The 14,383-nt window shown below is 35.9% G+C and overlaps 1 protein-coding gene and 1 pseudogene across 4 annotated transcripts in view; one reads left to right on the top strand and one right to left on the bottom strand.

Annotated features, from left to right (window-relative positions):
• Positions 1–14,383, top strand: part of FRK (fyn related Src family tyrosine kinase) — a 120,475-nt gene that overhangs the window by 20,910 nt on the left and 85,182 nt on the right. The window lies entirely within an intron of this gene.
• On the bottom strand, positions 1,704–2,645 carry LOC101124960 (triosephosphate isomerase-like; annotated as a pseudogene).

Raw genomic sequence — 14,383 nt, 5'->3', positions numbered from 1 at the left:
GGAATGAATTAAGAAGCCCTGGTTTTCTTTTCTGGTATACAGTGGTTATAGAGTATTCCTCTGTTTAGCCTTAGGCTGTTATAATCCAGAGAATACAGTGACATTTCAGATAAAAACAATAAAAAAGCAACTCAATACCTTGCATTTGTGTTATGCAATAGTTTATAGCAAAACAGACAGGTACTGATTTTGATGATGAATCACTTTGAACTCTGTGCTATCTCTTATCAAAGTCTAACTCAGGGAAGCGATAGCTGAGGAAAATGGAAAGACATGCTATTGATTTAGTAGGTCCCGGGAAAATGATAGAAAACAAAATTGTTACATAGTAATTAGTGGAGACCAAAGAATCCCAATAGATAATTTTTCGTTTTGAAAATTTTGGTGCTTAAAGAAATTTCTACCATCTTTTAAAGCATGAATCTCCATTATCCAAAATTTTTAGTATTATAAAATATTCTAGTTTATCAATTTTGTCTTAAAATATATTTTATAAATACAAAATAATATATGTAACTTTCAGGTAGGTTCTAAAGCATAATAATTAATGAACATCCATATAACCAGCTAGCCCAAGACTTAGACTGTTACTAGTAATGAGCGTACGAATTCTTCCCATTTCCATTGTCAGAGTAAATCTTTTTTCCCAGAAGATGTTGATACCACCTAAATTTCTAATAGCAAATGCTGGAATCAATTTGAATATCTATTAATGGGTGAGGAATAATTTATGGCTTATTTATTGAATAAAATATGCAAGATTAAAAGAATGAATTGAGTGATGTATAATAACGGGTGCAATTTGGTAGCATAATATTGGGCGAAAAAAGTTTCAAGAGACTACATGTAACATAATTCTATTTTTATAAAGCCCACAAATAAGGAAAACCAAATAATATATTGTTTGCAAATGTATGTTAGTAAACTATAAAATATAGTAAGAGAATTATAAATGGATTGCTATTAGATTTACTTATTTGAGTATTATAGATTTTATACTTCCAGAGGATATTATTAGAAGAAATTATTAGAAGTCATTTATGCCACGAAAAATAAAGGTAGCTAGTATGCTGGCCATAAGGTCAAATATAGACATTGTGATTACACATATGTAGTTTTACCTTCTTTACATAAAGTCATTTACATATGACTTTCCCTTCTTTACACAATTATTTTCACTAAATTATCCCTTAATATTATGCTCTTAAATAAGAAAGACATTAAAACAGATTTTGCAGTTTCTGCTGTCGTTATTCACTATGACTTTTAAGACTTCCCCCATGTCCATTCTAATGACAAGAATCCTTAATATGTAGATCATGGACTCCTAGAGGTTCCAAGGATAGGCTTGAAACAGTTCATGAATCTTTGAAAATGTCTATAAAATTTCTTTGATTTTTTTTCCTTTTTTTTTTTTTTTTTTTAGTGCCAGGTGTTTATTCCCTCACACGTGGGTGGTTCACATACACAGCACACACAGGCGCGGGCACCGTGGGAGAGGGCAGCACTCATGGCTTCCGAGGAGAGGATCTTGGCCTCAGGGTGTAAGAAGGAAGAGGATGGTTTCTCTCCTTCCCTCATTAGGGCCTAGGGGACCCAGCAGCAAATCCTGCCCCTTCCACCTTTCAGCCAAGGAGAAGCCACCTTGGTGACATCTAGTTCCAACGATTATACTAAGTGGAGAAGGGAGTGGCCTGGTCCCAACCATTACAGGGTGAAGATATAAACAGTAAAGGAAGGTACAGTTTGGATGAGGCCGCAAGAGGGGGCAGATGACACCATCAGAAACATGTGCAGGGGAGGGGCAGTTACTGGGCTTCTGGGCTGCTTAGTCCCTGGCTTGGCAGGAAGGGTAGGGAAGATGGATGGGGCTCATTGTTTGGCATTGATGATGTCCACGAATTCGGGCTTGAGGGAAGCATCACCCACGAGGAAGCCATCCACTTCAGGCTGGCTGGCCAGCTCCTTGCAGGTTGCCCCCATCACAGAGCCTCCATAAATGGATACGGGTGCTCTGAGCCACCACATCAGAGATGTTGGACACCATTCTCAGAACTTCTCATGTACTTCCTGGGCCTTCTGGGGTGTTGCAGTCTTGCTGGTACCAATGGCCCACACAGGCTCGCAGGCCAGGACGACCTTGCTCCAGTCCTTCACGTTATCTGCGATGACCTCTTTCTTCTCGAAAACAAACTTCTCAGTGATGCCACTTCCCTTTCAGCTAGCTTCTCCCCAGTGCAAGCGATTACTCTGAGTCCCTTTGCCAGAGCATGGGCCACTTTCTGCCCAATCAGCTTATCTGACTCCCCAAAGACATGCCTACTCTCTGAGTGCCCCAGGACCCTCGATTGGCTTTGCAGTCTTTGATCATGCCAGGGCTGATCTCCCAAGTAAAGGCCCCGTTAGTTACTTTGTAGCAGTTCTGCGCAGCCACAGCAATCTTGGGCTCTAGCTTCTGGGGCAAAGTCGATATAGGCAGTGGGGAGAGTGCAAACCACCTCAGTGTTGGCCGGCACCTTGGCCGCGTTCAGAGTGCGGATGAGCTCCCCCAGGCTCTTCTTCCGTCGGTTCATCTTCCAGTTCCCCCCAACGAACTTCCTGGAGGTCGCCATGGCGCTGGAGCTGAGGCGCTGAAGGTCAGTGTCAGCCTTCTGTGATTTTCTAGGTTGGGGATTATAGGTTTTATGATATTCTAAAAAGTATCATGTTAAAAAAAATGTAAGAACCTGTGATGTGAGATTAGTATGGGCAAAAGCTTAAGGTTCATTTCTCTTGAAAAGTTGAATTGCTTCCTCATAGCAGATACTAAAAATTTATTACACATCATGGTTTTCTTTATTTTTAGCCACTAGGAAGCTCAGAGTCCAGCTAATGCTTATTCATAATAACCATATTTGTCTTTAAGTCTGGCTTATTTTCTTCCTTCTCACACTCTTTTTTGAATTCTTTTAAATTGTTATTCTGTAGAACATATGTGGAGTTTTATAGGCATCTGCTATTTTAACCTACTCTAATACATGAATAATAATGATCAGTCTTGACATGTTTTACAGTTTAGAACCTTAAATTATAAAGAAAAAAATTTTTATATCTTAATCTATATACTAATTAAAAAATACATTTTTAAATTGCCTTTCTGAGCTTGGTTGGAAGACTCATTGTAAACCAAACATGACAGGCTGTTTGACAGAATTGTAATTAATGAATGTTGGCCAGAAACCTCCTCTAGCTACTTCCTTACCTGGCTCCCATTTTGCTTCTGTGGCTCTCATGCTGGTTGGTGCTGTCTCCCCTGCCTCTTACCTTGTTTATCCCATTGCTTTTCAATTCTAACTGTGCACATCTTTGCTGGAGAATTTGACACAAGCTCCCTGTGCTTTCCCCTCATTTGCGGGTTTGTACACATGTGTAGGATTCATTCTGTTTTCCTCCAAATCTGCAAAGCAAGGCAGGAAAGTGCCTTCAGTTGGGCCTTTCTTCACTCTACCTGAATGAGACCCAGGTGCAGTAGAGGAGAAATATGAGGTGTAGAGAAAACAATCAAGACAAAGAAAAAGAGGAGACACATTAGTTTAAAATGTGGGTAAAAAAGGCAGGTGAATTTTTAATAAACATCAGAAAAGAAGATGTTTATTAAACAAATGACCCCAAAGGCAAAAATAAAAGAAATAAGCTAATGTTTAAGGAAAACAAGTAAAGTGAGAATGTGTGAGAAACGATAGAGAATAAGAAGGGATTTACGAGTAGACAGATAATAGTATGCCGTAGCTGAGGGAAGACTGGATGTGGATATTGTGCTCAGTATGGAAATAAGTCAGACAAATATGGGCATGCCAGAAAGTTCATGATTCTGTGCTTATATTATTTTAATTATATTTTTAAAGTCCCTGGAGCTTTTGCTCCTTTACCATTGGGTCTGTAGTGTAGAAAATGAAATTCTAATCATTGTCATTGAAAGTGAATTAAGCCCATTTCTTCCCTCATTCTACTTTCTTTATATCAACCAAATTATCTATTACACTTTGGTGTTGTTTATCTTTCTTAATGTAAAAAGAAAGCAATGCACAAAAATACGAACACCTGTTGTACAGGCAGTGGAACCAAGTAAGAGACTTCAGGGACCTAAAATTGAATTTGTTAAAGCAACTTAATAGTAATATAAAAAATCTTTCATATTTGCTAATGGGAAATTGGCTGTACAGGCATTTTAGAGGTGGTAAAACCAAAGGCTTCTGTAGGGTGTTAGAGTAAGTTAATAGCTTTGCTTGGCTGAGTGATTCAGAAAGTCTACAAAGAAAGCAGTGATACATTTGGGTGTGCCTGACATTCTCCATTAGGACAAACCTGAAATATGTGTTATTTGCTGACTTAATATTCAAAGAAATACTATGTTAATAATACTAAAAGTAACTTTTTTTCTCTTGGCATGCTCACATGTAGAACATGAAATTGCTTTTTGAGGAGTTAAAGGAATACATAATTGAACTTGGGTTAGAGAAGGTTCATATGTTTCTGCACAGTTCCAATGTTGACATAGGACAGTGCTCATTTAATTCGCTCAACATATCTGTACATTTAATTTACAGTTAAGTACATTGATATCTATGTTGTAATGTTATTTTACTTATTTAATGAATAAAGTATTATTTTTTTCCTTTTCAAAAGAATATTACCACCTTGTTTGACTTTGAAAGTCACTTCCCAGAAGCTAATTTTCTCAAAAGCAAGGGAGGACTATCTCTCAGGAATCTTTGCTCAACAGTTTTGGGATGATATAAAGGATTTTGTTTTACCATTTCTATTGCATCATTGTACACTGACAGGTCATTGAGCACACTTGGGTGATTCAATTTTGTACAGAGGGTATTATGAGAAAAATGATCCCAAATTATTTTTCAAACTGATGTTTTTTGTTATCAATGTAACATTATATTTTACCAACTTTTGTTTGCTGTAATTTTGTACCATGGTATAGAAATAGGGGTATAAGTAATGAATGTTTTAGTTTGATCCAGCAGTAAGTAAGTATATTTGCTGAGGGCAACCCAAGTAATTGGCTCACTGCATTCCTGAAACTTATCTTATCAAACAGATATCAGACACTGCTGAAAGATGGAGGTGGAGGGAACTATCCCTGTTACTCAAAGGTTTGTCATAGAAAGAGGCTTTGTCTAAGCAAAGAAGGAAACTCTGTCATTTCTTAAGTTGCTGATCTAGTTTAAGAAGCAAAGTATATTTGCTGAAACTTATTTTTAAAAAAAGTGCAGGCAGCTCTCCCACTGCTTGTTCCTTTTCTGTCCAGACATTTTTCCTAGAATGGAAAACTGAAATTAAATCACTTTTAATGGAACTTAGAGGTAATGGTGATTGAGAAAGAGAGCCAGATGAAGAGAAAGAAAATAGATAGCATTACAGGATGGAGGAGAAGAAGGATAAGAATAGGGAGAAGGCAATACTTAAATTTCTATTATAAAAGGAAAGTAGCAAGTGTCAAACAATCTCTCTCTACTGTAAATAGAAACCATAGAAACAGATATTCACCTGCTCGCTATTTATTTATGGGTAGTTGTTGCAACAACTGAGTACTTGTTAGCCAGCAATGTTGAAGAAAAAGTGAGTACAGTAGTGATTAAGGAAAACGTTTAAGAATTAATTCTACTAATAAGCCAATGAGTTGATAGTTTGATTTTAAGGAATAGCTACATACAACGTATGACAATTTTCCTTGCTTCTTCATTTTTTGATTTGGGCATTGGTTATATTTAATCCAAATTTACTAGCTGTCATGTGCTAATACTTTGCTAGTGAGTTATATTAGCAGATTATAACTTTGAAACAGAATTTTCATTCAATGTTATTATGTAGAGAGTTTCTGAATGTGTGTTTTTGATGGATATGTAGATGTGAGTAATGGTTGTAGTTATATTGGAAAAGAATAAGACTGTTAGAAATGTTATAATGTGGATGATCCTTAAGCATCCTGTGAGGTCAGCTGAAATTGGATATTTGTGTACTGATTTCTTAGAACAATTTTTGACCTCTCTTGAGGTCACCACTATAACTTAAATTCTCATTAGTAAAGAATTAAATCATTTGTCAGAACTAAGTTCTTCTTGGAAGGCCAAGCAGCAGCATACAAAATCAGTATTCTTAACTCTTAAAAACAACGCTTGACTCTACTTCCCCTCTGATTACTGCACACGAATCTCTACTATATAGCAAAACTCTGAAAAAGTTGTCTATACTCAGGGTCCTATTTTTTTCTTCTCTCTCTGATCCCCCTCACCACAATTTTAAAATTTTTATTATAAAAAAGTTCAAACATATAAAAAGGATAGAGAACAGTACCACTAGGTACCATTACTCAACTTCAACAATTCTCAACATATGGCAATCTTATCTCATCCTTAGATTAATATTTCTTCTTCCCACCCAATTTCCATCCACTATGGTGTTATTTTGAAGCAAATCCTAGGCATCATATAATTCTATCTGTAAATCATTTTGTAAGTATATCTAAAATACATGAAATACTCTTAATAAACAAACATAATTATAAAATAATCTCTCCTAAAAAATAAAATAACCCTAATATTACCAAGTATCCAGGGTAAAACTTCTCACAGTTTTATAGTTTGTTTTTTATGGTTTATTTGAATCCAAATTTTTGTGGGTATGTCTTGTGGTTGCTTGTGAGTCCACATAAAGTCCATTTGTTATAATTGATTTGTCTCTTTTAATCTTGTTTAATATGGATCTTCTCTCTGCGTTAGTTTCCTTGCAATTTATTTCCTTTGCCTGTGGAATTTCCCACAATCTGAATTTTGCTGACTCATTCTCTCTTGAACACACTGCAGTTAGACTATTCTTCTTATTACTCTGGGAAGCTGCTCTTATCAAAAGTCACCAAGGAAATTCCACATCGTAATACTTGTTGGTCAGCTCTTAGTCCTCATTTTAGTTATCTACATTATTTCTGATACATAATAATTATACATATTTATGGTGTACGTGTGATATTTTGATTCATGCATACAATATATAATGATCAAGTCGGGGTAACTGGGATATCCATCACCTCAAACACTGATCAATTCTCCGTGTTGGGAGCATTCCAAATTCTCTCTTCTAGGTATTTTGAAATATGCAATTACTGTTAAGTATAGACATCATGCTGTACTATTAAACATTATAACTTATTCCTTCTGTCTAACTGTATGTTTTTACCCAGTAAACAACCTCTGTTCATCCCCTTCCTCGCTACTCTTCCCAGTCTCTGGTAACCACTGCCAACATTATTTAACACTTGATAACTCATCGTCTTTAATAAACTTTCTTTAATTGATCTCCAGTACAGCTGATCTCCAGGTTTCCTTCTATACCACTGGCTGAGACATTTTTTGCTGATTCTTTCTCTTTTACTACAAAATGTCAGAGTGCCCCAGAGCTCTAACTCTGGTTCTCCCTTCTCTCTGTCCTCACTTTCGTGGTCATCTCATTCAGTTTGAGACATGTATACTCAATGATCTACTTGACATTGCCATATGCAAATGGAAGTTTTCAAATTCCAGACATTTCCAGTAACTCTCAAACTGAGCTCCTGCATTCATCCCATGACCCGGCCCCGCAAGGTTCCCCCAGCTCTGTCAACAGCAAATATCCTCCGTTTGCTCAGGCCAAATACCTTGGAATCGTTCTGATTTCCATTTTCTTTTCATACCTCATTTCCAGACACATTGCTTTGTCTCTTCCTTCAGCAGTGTCCACAAATGAACCATCTCTCACCAGCTCCTGTCCCTATCTGGTCCAACCTACCTTGAACTTTCAATCTGGCTTAGAGTGATAGTTTCCTAACTGGCCTCTGTGATGTAACCCTTACCTTAAATACAGTCTATGCTCAACCCAGCAGGCAGAGTGACCCCATTAAAATGCCAAAAAATTAAAATTACTTCTCTGTTCAAAATCCTCCAGCAGTTTTCCCTCTGACTTAGAGTTGACTTCTGAGTCTCCTTGCAGGGATTTTCAAGGCCCTAATTATCTCTCATTTACACCATCACTTCTCTGACTTAATTCCTCATTTCTTTTTCCTTGGCTTCTTCCACTTCTGCCACAGGACTTTTATGAGGCAGAAAAGTAGACACCTAGTTGAAAAATGATTTTATAAAATTTGTTTAGAGCCTAGATTTTAAAATTTATTGTTCAATAAATTTGTACAAAATAAAGAGAAAAATAACTGGCTCAATTAGAATTTAAAAGCTGAAGAACTGGTCTCATAGATGTAATACCTTGCTCTATCCTGAACCACTGATCTATGGGCTTAGGACAAATTATCCCTAAGTAATTTATTTTTATATTAAAGGGAAAGTGTCTTTTTTGGTCCATGTATGTGTACATTTATCCTGAGGATATTGGTAAACATAGCCAGTTTTAAAGTCTATTGATATTGTGGGAATGACTATTATTCTTACTTAGATATTTGAATTGAAATGTAACCTTTTAATTAGCTTGTGCTGATGTTTCATCTCTGCCTGGCAGTTCAAATTGATCTTATTAATAACTGGCTGCCTGTGTTCCATCATAGAGTCTGGAGAACACAGTCTTTCTTGCTCAAGTATGCTGAGTGCAAGAAGGGACAATCTGAGAGGTGAAAATAGTCTCTAGTATTTCTAAAAATGACAACAAAAGGCTACGTTATTAATAAACAGATTTCTAGATTTCAGTCCTAGGCATTTCACAACCCTTGATTGCATTTGCTTTTCTCTTATTTCCATAATTTAAAAATTTTTATTTTTATTTTTTGCTTATCACAGGCATGAATTCCATTATTTATGTCTGCAAAGAAGAATTTTTTTAATGAATTGAATGCAATATATACACACCCCAAAAAAGCTGTAAACATGGAAAAACAATGTGAATCAATTCTGCGGTGCTATTACATAAAATTACTCTCTGCATCTCAAAGATGTTTCTCCCTCCCTCAAGAAATTAAACATGGCCATGAAATATAAATGAATATGTATTTGCAGTAATGCTACTTGACATTTTAGTTGTAATTAACAGAACTTCCAATATTAATCAACATTACTTAACAATGTAAAGTGTTTAAACATGGATTGTAATAACAATGCTGAGTGGATTATGCACATTCATCAATACACCACATGTTTGTTAAAGATTTCTCTTCAAATTCTGTATTATTAAGCAGACTTATTAAACCTGCCATGTGAATCTTGATTTTTTTTCTATATTTATTCTGTAATGATCACTCCTTCCTTAGGATATTGTGGTGTTGGGGATAGGCTGCATGTTTGCCTCTTTTTCTCTTAAATGTCAATCTTTTCTCATTCACATGTAAGAGAACATTGTAAGAAAAGCATCTCTTTTTTCTCATGTGTTGCAGATAATGTTTTTCAGTTTTAGCTTGCCTTTTGACTTTTATTATGTTTTTTTGCTACACAAAATTTAAAAAAAAATATTTCTATAATATTGCCTATTAGTCTTTCACTTTATGATTTTTACCTGTGTTGATTTTCTCAGAAAAAATTTATTGTCTTCCATGTGCTCCATATGTGGATGAATCTGAGAAATGATACACAGTTCCTGACCCTGTAGGCCTTAGAATACAATGAGGGATTCATTTTATTAGGAAGGAACCTTATGTTGGAAATTTTTCTACAGCTTCCTCTTGTGTATATTTTGGATATGAATTTAGTTATAATGTCAGAATTATGGTGACAGTCTGTTAGAATGAAGTAATGAGAAATAATTGTAAGTCTGGGAAAATCTTTTAGGAATTTAAAAATATCTGAGAGTTTGGGACAGTTTTCATGTGAATGATCATATTGTTTCTCAAAATAAATTTTATTCCTAATCTCTTGTTTCATATTTCATAGATAAATTGGTTAAAGATAACCAAGACATGGTGTATTTTTATAACACTTTCATCTTTTAAGAAACAAATTGAAAGAAACCTAACTGAATCTATTTCTAGCTGATCTTGATGTAATTTTGATGTCAGACTTGGGGGTCACATGGCTTTGTGGGAGTCCATGGACTCTAATTCTGATTGGCTTAGATGTACACAGATCCATTGAGTTGATTTCTTACTCCAAATTGGGGTGATGTGGAGTTTGGAACATAAATTAAAAGTATTGTTGTGAATGTGTACTCATTTCTCTGCCATCCAAATTGTTCAATATCCACTTTAAATCTAACTTCCTGCATTACATCTCTTCTCAACCATTAGATCTAGATGTGATTTTCCTCCTTTCTGAAATTCACTGAAGTATTTTTGGCACAAAGTAATATGTTATGTTATAATGACATTTTTGAATGTTACTAAAATATATTTTTCAGGTGATATATGTATAACAAATTTATTATACAAAAGTAAAATATCTTAGTTTTCATGTGCTTATGTTTTCTGCATGAAAGTAATCAGTGTACATATTCCACTTTTTTACTTCTATGCATTTTAAGGTGCTACCCAGTCTTCAGCTTAATTTTTCTAATTTTCATATTTCTGTCAGTGAATTAATCATAATTTAACCCTCATCTTAACAGTTAGCATTTAGACTTTCTTACACTTTTTATTTTTCTAATGTTTGAATAGCATAGCAACAAATTTCTTCCCATATAAAGATTTTTCCATGTTTTGCACGATTTTTTTAAGGATAGAGTCCAAGAATCTGAGTTACTGAGCCAAACAATGAATGATTTAAGGCTCTTACTGCTTATTGCCAAATATGTTTGTAAAGGATCCTACTGACTGCACAGCTTAAGGGCTTAGTCCCACAGGAGTGTCCTCTACTGCAGATACCAGCTACAATCCCCAGGTTGTGACCTTTGCTTCTGACCAACTAGCTATAAATTGGGTGCTTCCCATGACCCACTCTTGGGGTTTGATTAGTTTGCTCGAATGGCTCACAGAACTCAGGGAAACACGTTTACCAATGTATTCCAAAGGATATTGTAAAGGATACAGATGAACAGCCTGATGAAAGAGATTCACAGGGTGAGGTATGGGGAAAGCAATGAAGGGTTTCCACACCCTCCCCAAATGCACTACCCTCCAGACACATCCACATGTTCAGGGCTTTTTTATGGAGGGTTTATCACGTGGGTGTGATCAATTATTAGATCTCCAGCTCTTCCCTCCTCATGGCTTGTTCTTTCTGGTGACCAGCCCCGATTCAGAAGCCCACCATGTGTTACCCCATTAGAACAAAAGATGCTCCTATCACCCAGGAAATTCCAAAGGATTAGGAGCTTTGTGCCAGAGAGCTCCTAAAACTCTTATCATTTTCTGAGTGATAGGAGCGCTAGGTGCATATTTTATTTTAATATTTGGGAAATGATTTGGGCTGAGTTCTTGGATTCCCCAAAGTAAGTTGGCAAAACCACGAGTGGTCAGGCACACTGGACCAAGGGAAATAGCGTTTTATGGGACACCTGAGGGATCATCCTCTCTCCCTTACCCCTGTCCCTAAGGATCAAAAAGAAATTGAGAGGGTCTGAACTGTGGAGCGGCTGGCTCATTATAATCTCAAACTCTGTTCTACTATGAGGCCAGGAAAACACCTGTTTCAGATACCAACTCTGTACCACACAAATATGGATTATACCTTCTTCCGAGGGGTCTGTGGTTCATAAATAAAAACTGATCATTGTAGGCCATGAAGACATTCAATTTCAAAGAGTAAGAATTTATACAGTACTTTCTGAGGTGGCTAGAAAATAAATAGGATCTGGAATTAATAAAGTTAAACTAAAACAAACAAAAATACAAAATAATTGGAAAAAAATTTTCCTTAAAAATCAGGTTAAAAAAGGGATTAAGGGCACAATATCAGAGTATTTTGATTTTTAGATAGATGATGATGAATGAAAGGACCTTCAGATGGAAAAGGGGTGACTGATAGATCTGGATTTGCATTCTAGCACTGTGGCTTGCTAGTTTGACCTCAGAAAAGGCTTAAAACATCTCAGTTTCCTTGTGTAGGAAGTGATTGTAAGAGTGCTTCCCTTATAGGGTTGTTCTGTAGAATAGATGAATAATTAATGTAAATAATTTGCATGGTGCCTGGCCCTTACTTTATGCAATAGAACAATAGTGAATTAAATTGATGATTTAGGAAGCTTTTATTCTGAAGAGCAAAGAGAGAATAAAAAAATGAAAGTGAATTTGGTATGACTCACTACTACACAAGCAGTACCTAAATAGGTAGGTGCTCAATAAATATGTATAAAATAAATAAGAGATTATTGAACTTAAACCTTAAGGCTGTAGTATCTCTCATAGCACTTAATCCATTGCATCATCATTATCTGAGCATGATTTTAGGCCCTGCGGTTACAGCAGTGTACAAAACAGACAAAAATCCCTTTTCTCAAGTTGTTTAATTCTAGTAGGGAGGCAGACAATAAACAAAACAAAGAAGTAAGTTATAGACTATATTAGAAGATGAGAAGCATTTTTGAGAAAATTAGAAGGAGAAATAAGCAGTGTGAGATGAGTGGTGTCACTATTTTAAATGGGATAGTTAGGGAAGATCTCACAGAGGTGGTGAATTGAAGGATCTAGTGAAGAGCGTTCCAGGCAGAGGAAAGAGAAGGTGAAAAGTCCCTGAGGAAGGAGTTTGCTAACTGTGCCCAGGAACATGGAGGAGCTTGGTGTGGCTGGAGCAGAGTGAGCAAAACAGAATGGCAGGTCCCACATCTCAACTGTCTGCTCAGTGAGGACAGGAACTGGAAGTTTCCTCTTTCCTTCCAATGACAACATAAGGCTAAGCATTGTAGGATTCATGACATAAATGTTCTCTGCCTAAATATATTGATAAGTGAATTACTGAATGCTATGAGTTGAAGTATGTCCCCCCCAAAGTCTTTATGTGGAAGTCCCCAACCGCCTTTACCCTCAGAATGTGACCTGATTTGGAATAGAGACATTGCAGATCTAGTTAGTTAGGAGGAGACCATACGGGCATAGGGTGGAGCCCTAATATGTACTTATATAAAGGGGAAATTTGGAGACTCAGACATACACACAGGAAGAATGCTATGTGAATGTGAGGCAGAGATTGGAGTGATGTATCTACAAATTAAGGGATGCCAAAGACTGCCAACAAAACACCAGAAGCTAGGAGAGAGCCATGAAACAGATTTTCCCTCACTGACCGCAGAAGGAGCTAACATGCTGACATGTTGGCCTCAGACTTGTAACCTTGAGAGCTGTAGGAAGAAGATACATTGCTGCTAAGTTAACCCATTTGTAGTGCTTTGTTACAGCAGTGCTAGCTAACTAACACACTGAATGAATGTTTTCTTTTGATGGAGTCCGCACCCTATGTTAAGAAAAAAACATCCAGTTTTTAAATAATCAAAAGACTGAAATTTTATTAGATAAAAATGCAATTAGTCAAGGAACATATGTAGAAAATTTAAATTTGTTAGTATAGGAAAATTTTAAAAATAAATTGTGATTTCCTGTCAGAAAAAATACTGATGGTACTGAGTAGTGATAAGGGTTTTGTGACAGTATAACCAGTTAACGTCAAAACTGAGTTAAATTGGAGAAAACCCAGTTGGTGTCTGCTGGTGAAATGCTTGGTGTGTGGGGAAAACCTCCTACACATCTGGTATCAGAAGTGGTGTATTTTATTGAGTGTTGACTGTGCAGTAAAAGGAGTCAGTTTCTACCTACCATATAGGCACTTATTATGAGCATTTTAATGACTCAGTTTTCTTTTCCTGTAGATACTGGATAGCTTCTCCTCTGAACCCTGACTTTGTCTCTGAACAGTTCCTCACTTCCCTTTGGTCAGCATCTCTAACTGTCCTGTCCACTCCTATATATCAGCCTTTTTTTTTTTTAAACTCAAAGCTCATGTTTCATTTTGCATTTTTCTTTTAATGTCTTTTATCATGATTTTTCTAATCATATTATTTTTTCTTCTTTAAGCCCTTTTATAATTTTTGTTTATTGAATCTGTTGTAGACCTATAGGACTGGATTACAAATGTTCTGCTTTCCCTTTTACTTTTGAATAGTTCTTACTTTATGCTATTTTTATTTATCCTATTTTGCCCATATTAACATATTTGTGAATTATGAATGATCAGTTATAATGACCTTTTATAATTTGATGATTTTAGAAAAACTCCAAACTCCAATTTTTCTAAATTTACATTGTTGTGCCTAATTTTAAAAAAGTTAAATTGAAAAAAATTTATCTGACACTGTACTTTGATAGTTTCTGTATCTTTTCACCTTTGGTGACTTGATAAGAAATATACACTCAGATTCGATTTTTTAAACCAGTCTTAAATTTTATGACTTGATGGGAGCATTTAGGCCACTTATATTCACTATTATAAGTATTTTC

Source organism: Gorilla gorilla, chromosome 5 (assembly GCF_029281585.2).
Source record: "Gorilla gorilla gorilla isolate KB3781 chromosome 5, NHGRI_mGorGor1-v2.1_pri, whole genome shotgun sequence".
Lineage (NCBI taxonomy): Eukaryota > Metazoa > Chordata > Mammalia > Primates > Hominidae > Gorilla > Gorilla gorilla.
Note: the sequence above shows the minus strand (reverse complement) of the source record. Positions and strands in the feature narration are given on the sequence as shown.